Source organism: Triticum urartu, chromosome 6, assembly GCF_003073215.2.
Source record: "Triticum urartu cultivar G1812 chromosome 6, Tu2.1, whole genome shotgun sequence".
Classification (NCBI taxonomy): domain Eukaryota; kingdom Viridiplantae; phylum Streptophyta; class Magnoliopsida; order Poales; family Poaceae; genus Triticum; species Triticum urartu.
Genome location: NC_053027.1, coordinates 96875952 through 96889503, shown reverse-complemented (window position 1 = coordinate 96889503; position 13552 = coordinate 96875952). Strand labels below are relative to the sequence as shown.

General features: G+C 47.1%; 1 pseudogene; it reads left to right on the top strand.

Annotated features, from left to right (window-relative positions):
* Positions 1 to 1237: 1237 nt before the first annotated feature.
* LOC125516609 lies at positions 1238 to 3709 on the top strand (annotated as a pseudogene).
* Positions 3710 to 13552: the final 9843 nt, after the last annotated feature.

Genomic DNA, 13552 nt, shown 5'->3' with positions numbered 1-13552 from the left:
AATTTCAGTTTCCTAAAAAGTATGTTGCACTATATCTTGTAGAGAAATGTCCACTTACTCCAACATTTTGAGAAGATTGCTATAGTTTTCCTATGGTGCAAGGAAAAAAAACCTTTTTGTGGAAAAAAATTGCGCTGTTCAATCCTAGGATTCGATTCTATTTAGAATCACATAAATCATGCAGTACACAATTTTTGGCTACCAGTTGCAGTTTTGACATGTGTATTACAAGAGTTGTTTCACATTGTTCTGTGATGTGGATACCTTAATTATTTATTATAACTAATAAAATGGCATTGATGCGTGCTAACTCTTAGAAAAAGGATGAAACCTTTATTATGAACTACAATGAAATAAGGCTGCTTCTCATTCAATCTTTGAAAAAAAGGCACCACTTGTTTATTATACACAATTAGATTAGATGGCGGAGAAATTTAACCTCCTGCAGATTCAGTTGCAACAACTAGGTGCTATTGTTTTGTTTAAGAAAAAAGATGTAGCTCTCAGTAAATAAGTTATAAAAAGTTCAGGCAAGAACAAGTCAAACACAATTAACCCCAACAATATACCTGATGTTGATGTTGTGGCTAGGTGTGCATAGCTTCAGCATTGACTTTGTACGTGTTAAAAGATAATTGGCAACAACATGACACTGACTAGATGAAGTTAGAAAGCTAGGACAAGACTTCTGGGGAAATCATGCGATCAGGCTAGCTTGCATGGCATGCACCCTGCCAAGGCAAGTGATGGGATGCCGAGAAGAACAACTAGGTTTGAGCAGCATAAACACGCTACGCAAGGCCATATGGCGATAGTTGCAACACATTATTCGATCAACCAACTGCACTGGTCACTTATAGGAGTAGATCATAGTTACAAGAAACTATCTGCAATGACCACTTACTGCTGATAGCTGTTTCTAATTGTAATTACACCTATTCCAGACATGATAATCTAAATTGTAAAAAATGCATACAATGTTCAATAAGAACCCCTTCATGTACCTCCACATGCTCTTCTCCAAATCAAGTACGTGTATCGACCGTGACATCGATGATGGAATGTAAATGTAAAACTGGTAGTAGAAGAGGTCAGATTAAAGATTGACACACCAATTTGTGCTTGGAAGTCAAGCTCGTGAATAAATTACAGTGGATGTGCAACACGCCAATACCAGCTAATTCTTGACCCAAATTGACTCTGACATCAATGATGGAATGTAATTGTAAAACTGGTAGTAGAAGACGTCAGGTTTAAGTATTAACACCCCAATTTGTGCTTGGAAGTCAGGCCTATGAATAAATTACAGTGGATATGCAATTCGCCAATACCAGCTAATCCTTGACCGGTACTTTATTTTCATCAGTAACGACCAGGATGGATCAAACAAAATGGAGACCAGAGCAGGTTCTTCCTTTCCTCGGTTACTCTATCTTCATCAAAAACTAGCAGGTTCTTCCTTTCCTCGGTTACTCTATCTTCATCAAAAACTAGTACTTCATCATGGCAGACCAAAGCTTAAGCCTCTAGTTTCCAAGCTAACTTCCGCGAAAACCATGCAGCTACTCAGTCACTTATGCAGGAACCGATTGCCAATACCATTCTTTGGTTTGGCTGTTGTGCTACTAGTCTCCTTGGCTTCTCCCACTAGCTCCTGCACGGAGCAGGAGAAGAGCTCCCTTATCCAGCTCCTTGATGGATTCTCACAAGACGGCGGCCTCACGGTGTCATGGCGGAGCGACACAGACTGTTGCAGCTGGGAGGGGATTGCCTGCAGCACCGATAAGACGGTCACTGATGTTTCACTGGCTTCTCACGGTCTTGAGGGGGTCATCTCGCCATTCCTTGGCAACCTCACCGGCCTGTTACATCTCAACCTGTCGCACAACTCACTGTCCGGTGGCTTGCCACTAGAATTGGTGTCATCCAGCAGCATCATTGTCCTTGACATCAGTTTCAACCGTTTGACAGGAGCTCTGCACGAACTACCATCTTCAGCCCCTGACCGACCTCTGCAGGTACTGAATATCTCGAGCAACTTACTTACAGGACCATTTCCATCCATAATATGGAAGAAAATGGATAATCTGATAGCACTCAACGCCAGCAATAACAGCTTTACTGGGCGGATACCAAGTGATTTGTGCAATACCTCACCATCCTTCGCTGTGCTTGACCTCTGTTTCAACAAACTGAGTGGCAGCGTGCCCCCAGGTCTTGGTAATTGCTCCATGCTGAGAGTGCTCAGGGCCGGCTACAACAACCTCAGTGGAACACTCCCAGATGAGCTCTTTAATGCGACCTCGCTGGAATGCCTCTCTTTTCCTAACAATGATTTACATGGTGTTCTTGATAGTGATCGCATAATAAGCCTCAGAAATCTACAAATCCTTGATCTTGGGTGGAATAACTTCAATGGCAGGATTCCAGATTCTATAGGTGACCTCAAGAGATTGGAGGAGTTCCATTTGCAGTACAACAACCTGTCAGGGGAGCTGCCATCAACACTGAGCAAGTGTAAAAATCTCATAAGAATTGACCTCAGGAGCAACTACTTTAGCGGAGAACTTACCAAGGTCAATTTCTCCAACCTATCCAATCTGAAAACTTTAGATCTTTGGTTAAACAACTTCACTGGCGTAGTTCCAGAAAGCATCTACTCATGCAGCAATTTGACTGCGCTGTGGCTAGCAGCAAACAATTTCCATCGAGAGCTCTCACTGAGAATAGGCAACCTGAAGTATCTCTCCTTCTTGTCACTTGGCAAAAACAATTTCACAAACATCACAAATGCACTTCAGATCTTTAAGAGCAGCAAGAAACTTAGCACCCTGCTTATTGGAAACAACTTCAGAGGAGAGCTCATGCCCAGGATGACATGATTGATGGCTTTGAGAATCTTCAGTTTTTGGATATGGATGGTTGCCAATTGTCTGGAAAAATACCTCTATGGATATCAAGGTTCACAAACTTAGAGATGTTAATTTTAAGAAGCAATCAACTCACTGGACCAATACCAGGCTGGATCAACTCCCTAAGCCATCTCTTCTATATGGATGTGTCAAACAACAATCTTACAGGAGAAATCCCATTAACCTTGATGGAGATGTCAATGCTAAAATCAACTGGCAACTCAAGTCATTTGGGCCCATGGGTCTTTGAGCTGCCTCTTTATATTGATCCATCACTTCAATACCTTGCGGATACATCTTTCCCACTAGTGTTGAATCTAAGCAACAACAACTTCACAGGTGTGATTCCCCCACAGATCGGTCAGTTGAAAGTGCTTGGTGTACTTGATTTCAGTTTCAACAAGTTATCCGGGCAGATCCCACAATCGATTTGCAATCTCACAAACTTGCAGGTGCTAGACTTGTCCAACAACAATCTCACAGGTGATATCCCATCTGCACTGAACAATCTGCATTTCCTATCCAGATTCAACATTTCTGACAATGACCTAGAAGGTTTGATTCCATCTGGAGGCCAGTTTAGCACATTTGAGGTTTCTAGCTTTGATGGAAACCCAAAGCTGTGTGGCTCTATGCTCGTACACAGATGCGGTTCAGCAAAAGCACCTCCAGCCACTATTCTGTCAACAAAACAACTTGATTACAAGGTGGCCTTCGCAATTGCCTTCAGTGCATTCTTTGGTGTAGGGGTGTTGTATGATCAGATAGTCCTATCAAGGTATTTAAATTTGGGCTAGTGCTAGTCCAATGTATGTATCTGTTTGTGTCAACTTTGATCAGATTGGGTTGCTATTCAGGTTTACCAACATGTCCAGTAACAGTAAGTAAGCTTCTCCTCTAGGTACGAGTCATAAACTCATAATTAGGTATACAAAATATTCTAGGATTGAAAAGTGTGTAATAATATGGGACAGTTCAAACATGAAGCAATATTGTACAGGGAAAACTCAACATTCTAGACTGTGTGTAACTCTTTTTAGAACATAAAAGCCATTGTAACTTTAATTTCACCATTTCCTTTGCTTGCTGAATATTGAACAATACTGCTTACCATGGTGAAATGCTCCTCCATTTCAGCAAACAAACGCAGGAAATGATGAAATGTTCTCGACTGTTATATTCAGCAAACAAGTGTTATGTTTTGTTATGTTCTGTTACTTGTATTCAGCAAACAAGTGTTCAGTGTTATGTTACTTGTATTCCTAAATATTCATCGCTCCAGTGTTAGATAAACAAACGCAGGAAATGGTGAAATGTTCTCGACTGTTATATTCAGCAAACAAACGCAGGAACATAATACTGCTTACAGTGCTATGTTCAGTGTTATGTTCTGAACATAAATACTCCCTCCGTTCGGAATTACTTGTCTCGAATATGGATGTATCTAGAACTAAAATACATCTAGATACATCCATTTCTGCGACAAGTAATTCCGAACGGAGGGAGTATTTAGGAACGGAGGGAGTACATAACACTGGAGCGATGATAAATTTATTTTTAGGAATACAAGTAACACTTACACTGGAGCACCCTTACCATAATCTGTGAAAACAGACGCAGCAGAATGTCCAAAAATACATCGCCCAATCTTGTCAGAGTCAACTAAAACGAGAGACAACAGCCCATTTTGTGAGGAATGCATCCCAGTTTTTATGTGCCGGCGACGCAGATTTGTAGCCACGCGCCCCATTCTTGATTCTTTTCCCAGCAAGTAAATTTGCACGACGTACCTTGGGAGCGCGCGTCGACGGCCCTGCTTCCCTAGCCTCCGTCCGCGGGCGCCGCGGGCAGCGCACTCTGCGCCGGGTCACGGCGACTTGAACAATCGGCCTCCTGGGGGAAGCAGCGGGATTCCGAGCCGATCCGCTTCCTGGCCTCCGGCCACCGGACGAGGTAGCACCTCTCTGCGCCGAGGCGCCACCCGCCGGCCGTGCGTGCAAAATGGGCTCCGTTTGCATCCTGCGATAAGAAATGGACTTCGCATTGCAGGCAAGGTGGGCCGGGCTGCGAGGCGACAGGGCTTAACGTTCGTCCGTGTGGGCTGGGCTATAGGCTGCCCAGTTGGGGCGTGTCGAGCTGTTTTTATCCAGTGATTTTTTTCGTTTTACCCCTCTATCTGGTCATTTTTTCATTAAAACGCGAAAATCTATAACACAAATATGGACACTATTTAAAATTATAAACATTTTCATTTTTTTTGCATGTTTATCTAAATCCATGAATTTAAGCAAGTGTTCAGGAATTTTGAAAATGTAAAATAATCATATTTTTTATAATGTAGGTGTATTTTTGAGGAAATCGCAATTTTTTAAAAAGTGAATTTTAAAAATCATGAATGTTTTTTGTGTGAATTTTGAATGTGGGTAGAAGGTGTTTTCAAACTTTTTCCAGGCCCAGCTTGGTTGTACTTCGTCAACTCTCGCTCACACTTCCTTTCTCCTCTCTTATCTTCAAAGACGGCGTTAAATCCACGACCCTTTTCTCTTTACTTCCATTTGATTAGGGGGAGACATGACTCTTACTCGAATATGCCTTTTTAGGGTGTGCATTGTCCAGCCAGCTAGTTGGATTCTTCTTCTAACTCAAAATAAAATCCGTTATATATGAAAAGATAAGAGGAAGGAGAGCCCGCACCTCTGGTGCAGGTGATGCTGCAGGAGGACATCGGGGATGTCATGCGTGGTTCAATAAGAAGTCAGCTCAGCAGCAAGGCGAAGGGCTTGGGCCAGCATAGTCCGCGCCGACGGCCAGGGCTCTAGGTTGACGACAACAGAAAATGGAGAGATGCATAAATAGACGGAAGAAGAGAAGGATCATAAGAACCCCGGTGGAGATTTATTGATTTGGGAAGATAAAAGGAACCATGGGTGGAAGGTGGAGGAAGAGATGAAAGACCAAGGGGTGGAAGAGAGTAAAACGCTTCGGGGCTGGTGGGCGTGCGGGAGGAGTGGATTGGTTGGGGATGGGGGATGGTTGTGAGGAGGTAGGGAAAAATTGATTGGATTAACACGGCTGGCCGTAGGCGAGATAGATCGATTGGTTTTTCTTTGCAAATTGGACGCTGACATGGCATGATGATGATGTGTATAATGTGCATGTTGAAAGAATTGATAGAAGTGGGGAGCAACTTCTTAAGAATGTAAGATTGGAAACGTAAATCCTAAACAGAGAGTACGAGATGGCATGACTTTGGATTAAGTTTCATTGGCGTTGTTGGCCAGTCCAGAACGATTGGAAGACCCTACAAAGGTCTTTCCCGCTAAGCCTAAGACGCTGATGGCTCCATACCGGATGGTAAGAAAAATGGCAAAGTATTCTATATTGGTGTATGTGCTCTTGATGAGCAGTGTTCCTCTAGTCTAGCCATGTCAAATCGGGTGTCCAGTGTCCCCGATAAAGCAAATCCAGGTTTCGCGTTCTTTGTGATGGGCTGGCTGTGGGGGAACATGCAAGCATCACCCACTAGCCAATCTGTACACAATCTCTCACCAGTCGCTAGCTGCGCTTATGACTTCTTAGTTGTAGGAATAGGGGGTCGCTTCTCTTTATCCAATGCCTACTAGCGTAAGAGGTTGTTGATTCGTCCCATGGGTCCTAACGGTTCCCTACAATCCCACTTTTCTACTTGACTAGCAGTTGGGACGAAACATGGCACGTCGCCTGATAGATAGTTGGGCGGTGCTAGGTTGGACGCGCCCCTTTCACGTTGCTGGATGTACTTCATAGTGTTAAAAGGAAGTGGCTTAGGAGTCGTATTATATTATATGTCCTTATAGTTTACATGACCGACTACCTAAACAACAGTGGTTCACAAGCAACACACGGGGCTTTGGGCACAAAAGTGAAGGCGGAGGAACAATCAATCATCTCTCGTGAAAAGGAGGTTCTGCCCAAATGATTTTCTGTCAGTGAGTAAGCGACTCATCTCTCCCATCTTCCTCCAACTCGCTTATCCCGCAGAAATGGTGTGGCTCCAGAGAAGATGAAGAAGTGGCGCCGGTGCGATGGTCGTCCGAGCATGTTCCAGCCGAAGTGTGGCAATGGCACAACAAAGCAGCCGATGTTGACCTGATCTTCGCCATCCGGACCACCAGTTGCTCCCTCATCTCTTGCAGGAGCGCCCCTATCTGCAAGCGCACCTCAGCTATCTTAGGTCCTTTTGTTCATCGACGCGGAGGAACGGCAGGCTTAGCCCCATGCTGGCTGCTTCTGTGGATTATGCGCCGCTGCTCGCTGCTTTCCATCCTGCTGGCACGTATTCGATAATGCAATGGCACACAAAATCCCAGAGATTGGGAGAATAGAAGCTAGGTGTAATGAGAATTATCAAACTGAAACCACCAACGAGAGCACACCCGAATCTGTTGGCGCGGTCTCGCTCATCTTGGTGGTGTCCTCCTTTCGTCAGCTGCCGCCTTTCTTGCCAATCCTGTCATAGAATGAGTTGTCAATAATCAAGCTGCACTCCAATTTCCATCATCGCTAAAGCTATCACAAGAGAACGTAGTCTGAGAACCATTCCAATGCTACTCAAGAAGCATAACTAAAGTGCTAAACATGCCAAAATTTCTGCAGGTACAGCCAAACCAAAAACCAAAAAAATTCAGCAGCTCGTACCACACAAAGTCCAGGAATACAACACAGAACAATGAACCTATGCACACTTTGAATATTTTTATGAACTACTGGATTTGAAGTATGAAACTTTATAAGCCACATCTGCACCGACCGGTCTCTGTAATTCCACACGAAACAAGACTAAGAAAGAGAGTACAATCTGTACTTCGGCTGACTTTTACAGCATGCAACTCCATTAGCCATGAAATCTTGTGAAGCCTGTTTTGATGATGGAAAATATACACAAATATGAAAACAAGAGAGATTTATGAAAGAAAAGAAAGGAACCATCTTAAATGAAGAAACCTTCCCTCCCTGAACCCAACATGTACATACGAACAAACATGTGCCACCATACCCCCACTTCATCAATCCACGTGCTAACTGATACATGGTCATGCTAATTTCACTTAGTTATTTGATGTCCATGTCTAATTGACTAAAGAAAGGACTCTACTCACAAGTCAAAATGTATATTTCATAATAGAGTTGTATACATCATATCTGTATGTGTGATATCTTTGAATTACTTGAACTATTTACATATCTTTCAGATATTACAGTATGTTTTCTTCCCACAACCTCAAGCATATGAAAACTCATTTGAAGAACAAAGAATGTTAATAGTTCCGAGAGGAGAAGACCTACATAAGTATTCTATGAAAATACATTGTGATGTTGTCCCCTAGAGGAGAGGTCTCCACATTTGAGCCCCAAACCTGCATGCAATGTGAAATAGTTGAAAATTAACAAAATCAGGAAATGAAGAGAAATCTAGAAACAAGGTTATCCAATTTAGAATAGCCATCCATACGAGGCATGGGTAAGTTCAGTGCACTTGGCCTCGGTTGGTATAACCTCTTCTTCAACGCAAGCATACAATTATCCTGCTGTAATAACTACATGAAGCACAACTCTCCTGGCAAAACAAAGTAAAAATTTTATGACCAACTGTAATGGAAAATATAAAAATGCCGATCTTGCCCTTCTGATCGCCCTGAAAAGGGGGACGAGGAAGAAGAGGATGCATATGAAAGGTGAAATAGATGATATGTCAGTCACTGACCTGGTATGTGTCGCGGTATATCTCTATGGTTGCGGTGTGCGCGAGCATGTTGTTGTGCAGGCTTGTTGTTAGCAGAAGAACCTGAGGAAAACTGGTTGTAGATCTCTCCTATGCCATCTGCCCCCTTTGGCAAAAAATTGTTAGGCAGTACGCAATAATACAACATGATAGAAGATGATGCTAAAAAGGCATGCCACGTGATGGCGCTGACGCCAGCCTGCTGCAGCATGGCCAGCGGGGCTTAGCAGGCCCATTTCGGACCTGGCCGGGCCAGGGGTGGCCTGGTATGCCCCGCTGCCGTGTCCGGACGGCTACCGTGACGGTGCCGGAGGCGCGAGCCTCCCGCACGACGGCAGTGGAGGTGGTTCCCTCCCGCTCGGCCTCGGTGCTGCTGCTCCCGTCGCTTGTATCTTCTCTCCAGTCTTCTTGGCCTCGTGGTGGTGCTCGCAGCGAGACGGCGTTGGTGGCGGCGCAACCGTGATGGCGCATGGTCTGGCGGTGGTTTGGCTGGTCGGCTCCAGTTGGCTGGTGGGGTTTGGCATGCGGGAGAAATCCTTGCCGGTTCGTCTGGCTCCGACGCGGTGACACCGGCGGGTGCCACTATCCCTTCTTGGAGGGTGTCGGGAGTAGCTATCCCCCACCTCCCTCCGCGTACTGGGGGAAACCCTAGGTCTTGTCCGGGCAGCAGCGCCGTCGGCGTCGCATCCCTTCTTGGAGGTGCTGCTTAGTTCGCGGTAGATCGGAGCCTAGGGCTGTGGTGGTTTGTATCCGAAGGGCGCAGCGGTCGCGGGTCTGCCACGCTTTGTCGAGCTGCCGCTGTTGGCATTTATTTCCTTTTCTTTTTCTTTGGGCTTGATGTGCTGCTCGCCCCAGCATTGCGATGTGTACAATGGTGGTTGCTTTGGAATACAAAGCGGGGGAACCCTTTTTCGGTAAAGGCATGGCACGATGTATGTATCCAGTAATATAGAGGGATTGCCCACTAACAAAATTAAATTGATTCTGCAACAGTTTGTTTGTAAACGAAATAATGCATGCTATGCTATCTTCATGGATAAATGGAGAACTATTGAATGCACCAGGTCTTTTAGCGACAAAACTAACCTGAGTAGGATGTACACGAGGCTCGTTATTAGTAGAGGATTCTTCACCCGGGGAAAGCTGGTTACATTTTTTATTCGATATATCCATCGTTCCTCGCTGTAACAGAAGCTCAAAGTGGAAAACAAAATATGTCAGGCACTCAATTTAAAATGGCTTATTTTCTCGCATGCTTATACTGAAATCTGGATAGAGCACAAATCCAGCATGCATGTGGTAGCACGTATCTAAAAGTATCAAGAAAGCAACTTCGTTGACCTACATGGCTACATATGCTCAAGTGTTGTTCTTTTCAAAGCATGCTAACCCACTATTTTGTCAGGTCAGGTGATCTATTGCAGTAACCAAGGAAGTAAATGCAAATAAAAGTTTTAGGCCTTAATATGCACACCATTTCTTAAGATCTGGTCATAGCAAATACTTGAGAAAATATATACAGTATATCTATGTTGTGCAAATCTAGTGAGAAAATTCTACATTTTGATGCAAGGGATAAATAACACCGGTGCTATAGATACAGCTTCTCTGCTTATTTACAACTGATGTTCAAAGTCAAGGATACGATGATATCTCAGAAAATCAGCATATGACTATGCCAACGTCATACATGCCCACACACAACTTCTGGGCGCCTCCACGTGAGCATGCTTCCCTTAATAAAAAAACGTGATCATGTTGTTCAGTCAAAGAGCAGTACCTCCTCGAATGCCTTGAGAGCTGATTGGATGTCCATTAGCTGCTCCACGTTTTGTTGTATTGCCTTGTTAAATTTTCTCTTGCTCCGAGGGAACTGTATGACCAACACAGTTAAATTGATTCAGAAAAGAAGAGAGTTAAATCAGGAGTGAATTTCCAAGAAAATGGCTCTATTATTCAAGAGCATAAGCACAGCCAAAAAGATATACATGGATATTGGATACTTTGCACAAAAAAAAATCTCAAGTACAAAGAATACAGTATAGAAGTATATACGGAAGTTGTTGTTATAGTTCCTAAAACTGCAAGGATGACTGAAATCCTTGAAATAATTGCATTTTCTTATTTGCCCAAGTGATACCAATCCATATGGGTTTTCTCTGGCGAGAAATCTTTGTGGTTCACTTATGAAAGTGAACAGAACAACTTATATTTTTATAGGCTAACACTATATACAATTTCATCGCAAAGGCTAAACTTGACTAAATATAAATCATAGGTGAAGATAAAAACATACTGAAATAAGTTGTTTCATGGTAGGTTTTCCTGTAAAAAAACATGAGTTAAACACACACGTCACTTCCTCGGCCTGGTAGAACCAGGGGTCCTACCGGACCTGCTCCGGAGGTTGTAGGGGAAGGATGGAGTGGGACGGGGCGATGATCGGGCGCGCCGGCGGCTGGGCGCCGGCGCGTCGGAGGGAGATGGCGGCGGCTAGGGTTCCGGCTCCTCTGGGAGCCGGGCAATAGGGATAATAATATTCTTATTGCTTAATTCCAAAAGGAGTCTTACAGCCTATATTTATAACCTAGATAACTTGCATAAGAATTAACCTAAGATAACTTGCATAAGAATTAACCTAAGATAACTTGTGGGCTAAGATTGCCTGGTGGGCCTAGCTAAACCGGCCATAACACTTCTCCCCGCCTGCACAAACAGCTCGTCCTCGAGCTGTAAGGTGGGGAAGCGCTTGTGGAACTCCCCGAGGCGATCAACCAGCGTCAAACACCTTCTCAACAGCTGGGGCGGCCAGGTCGGCGACGGCGTCCTCCGGAATGTAGTCTGCAACCTCTAGGTAGAAGAGTCGCGGGCAGGCATGGCCGGGCGTGTAGGGCTCGTCGCAGTTGAAGCACAACCCTTGACGGCGACGCTCGAGTAGCTCGGCTGAGGTGAGCCGGCGGAACGGGCGCGCCGCGGTCGCGGCGAGGGGTGCCGCAGAAGCCTGCGCGGAATCCAGCCCAGGTAGCGACCCAACGGTCCGGGACGGTGATTCCTGCTGGATGGCCACCGCGCGGCGCTTGAACGAGCGGGCGTAGTACATGGCCGACCGGAGATCCTGGGGTCCCCGAAGCTCCACGTCCACGTGGATGTGATCCGGAAGTCCACCGACAAAGAGTTCGGCCCGCTGTTGCGCCGTCATGCCCGACGCATGGCATGCCAGGGCCTGGAAACGGTCGGCGAAGTCCTGCACCGTGGAGGTGAAGGGAAGGCGGCCGAGCTCCGCCAGGCGGCTCCCACGAACCGGAGGCCCAAAGCGAAGGAGGCAGAGCTCGCGGAAGCGCTCCCAAGGGGGCATGCTGCCCTCGTCCTGCTCGAGGGCGTAGTACCAGGTCGGGCTGCACCGCGGAGGTGGTAGGATGCCAGCCAAGTGCGCTCCGACGAGAGCGTGCGCTGGCCACGGAAAAACTGCTCACACTGGTTGAGCTAGTTAAGTGGGTCCTCCGTGCCGTCATAAGTGGCGAAATCGATCTTGGCGAACCGTGGCGGCGTCTGGGTTGGCGGTGAAGCGAGAACAAGGACGAGTCCGCCTTCGAGGCATGAAAGCCGAGGGTGAAGAGGTACGAGGTGAACCGCGCAAACCACGCCCGAGGGGCTTGCTTGAGCCCGTATAGCGACCTGTTGAGATGACACACGTCCCGAGGCCGCCCGGTGTCGACGAAGCTGGCCGGCTGTGCGCTGTAGACCGTCTCAGCAAGATGCCCGTGGAGGAAGGCGTTCTTGACGTCGAGCTGGTGGATCGGCCACGCGCTGCTGGTGGCGAGGGAGAGGATGACGCGGATCGTGGCCGGCTTGACGACGGGACTAAAGGTCTCGCCGTAGTCGACGCCGGCTTGTTGCGTGAAGCCACGAAGCACCCACCGCGCCTTGTACCGAGCCAGCGTGCCGTCGGTGTTGAACTTGTGCCGGAATATCCATTTGCCGCTCACCACGTTCGCACCTGCAGGACGGGAAACCAACGACCAAGTGTTATTCCGCAACAACGCATTATACTCATCAAGCATCGCAACGACCCAGTTAGGATCCTTAAGTGCAGCGCGGTAGGAGGATGGGATGGGGCTGATTGCGGTGGACACGATGAGACTAACTGGATGTTTTGGAAGGGAAAACCCAGATTTTGCGTGGGTGCGCATGGTGTGAAGGTTGGTAGGCGGACGGACCGGTACAGCGCATGGCGGGAGCGTGGGCTGAGCTGGCGACGCGCGAGTGGCTGGCGCGGAAGGAGAGGTAGATGCGGGCGCAGAATCCGGTGTGGGCAGCGGCGGGTCAGCGGCAGGCGCGGGATCCGGAGTGGATCGGGGCGGGGTGGCTGGTGTGATAGCGACAGGAGCGGGATTCGGTGGGGGCCGCGGGCTGCAAGGATCAGGTGGCGGGGCCACTGCGGGACCGCGGGGCGCACGGGCCTCGATGGGGAGTGGACGCAGAGACCGGGGGGTGGATGGGTGCGGAGCGAGGGGTGGCGGGATTGGCGCGGGGATTGGTGCCGGATGCGCCTGCCAGTACGAGGTAGGTAGGATCGGGGCTGGGTGGGGCGCGGGATCCGGGGCGGGATTAGGTGCGGATGGTGTGCCAGCGGCTTCCTGTGTGGCGAAGGGAAATTTGTGCTCGTCAAAAATTACATGACGAGAGATATGAACACGTCGAGTGCGAAGGTCGAGACACCTATACCCCTTGTGCTCGAGAGGGTAGCCGAGAAGAATGCAAGGGGTGGAGCGGGGCGCAAGTTTATGGGGAGCGAGGTGGCTAAGGTTGGGAAAGCAGAGGCACCCAAAAACGCATAGGTGATCATAGGTAGGATGCTGGCCGTGGAGCAAGTAAAAGG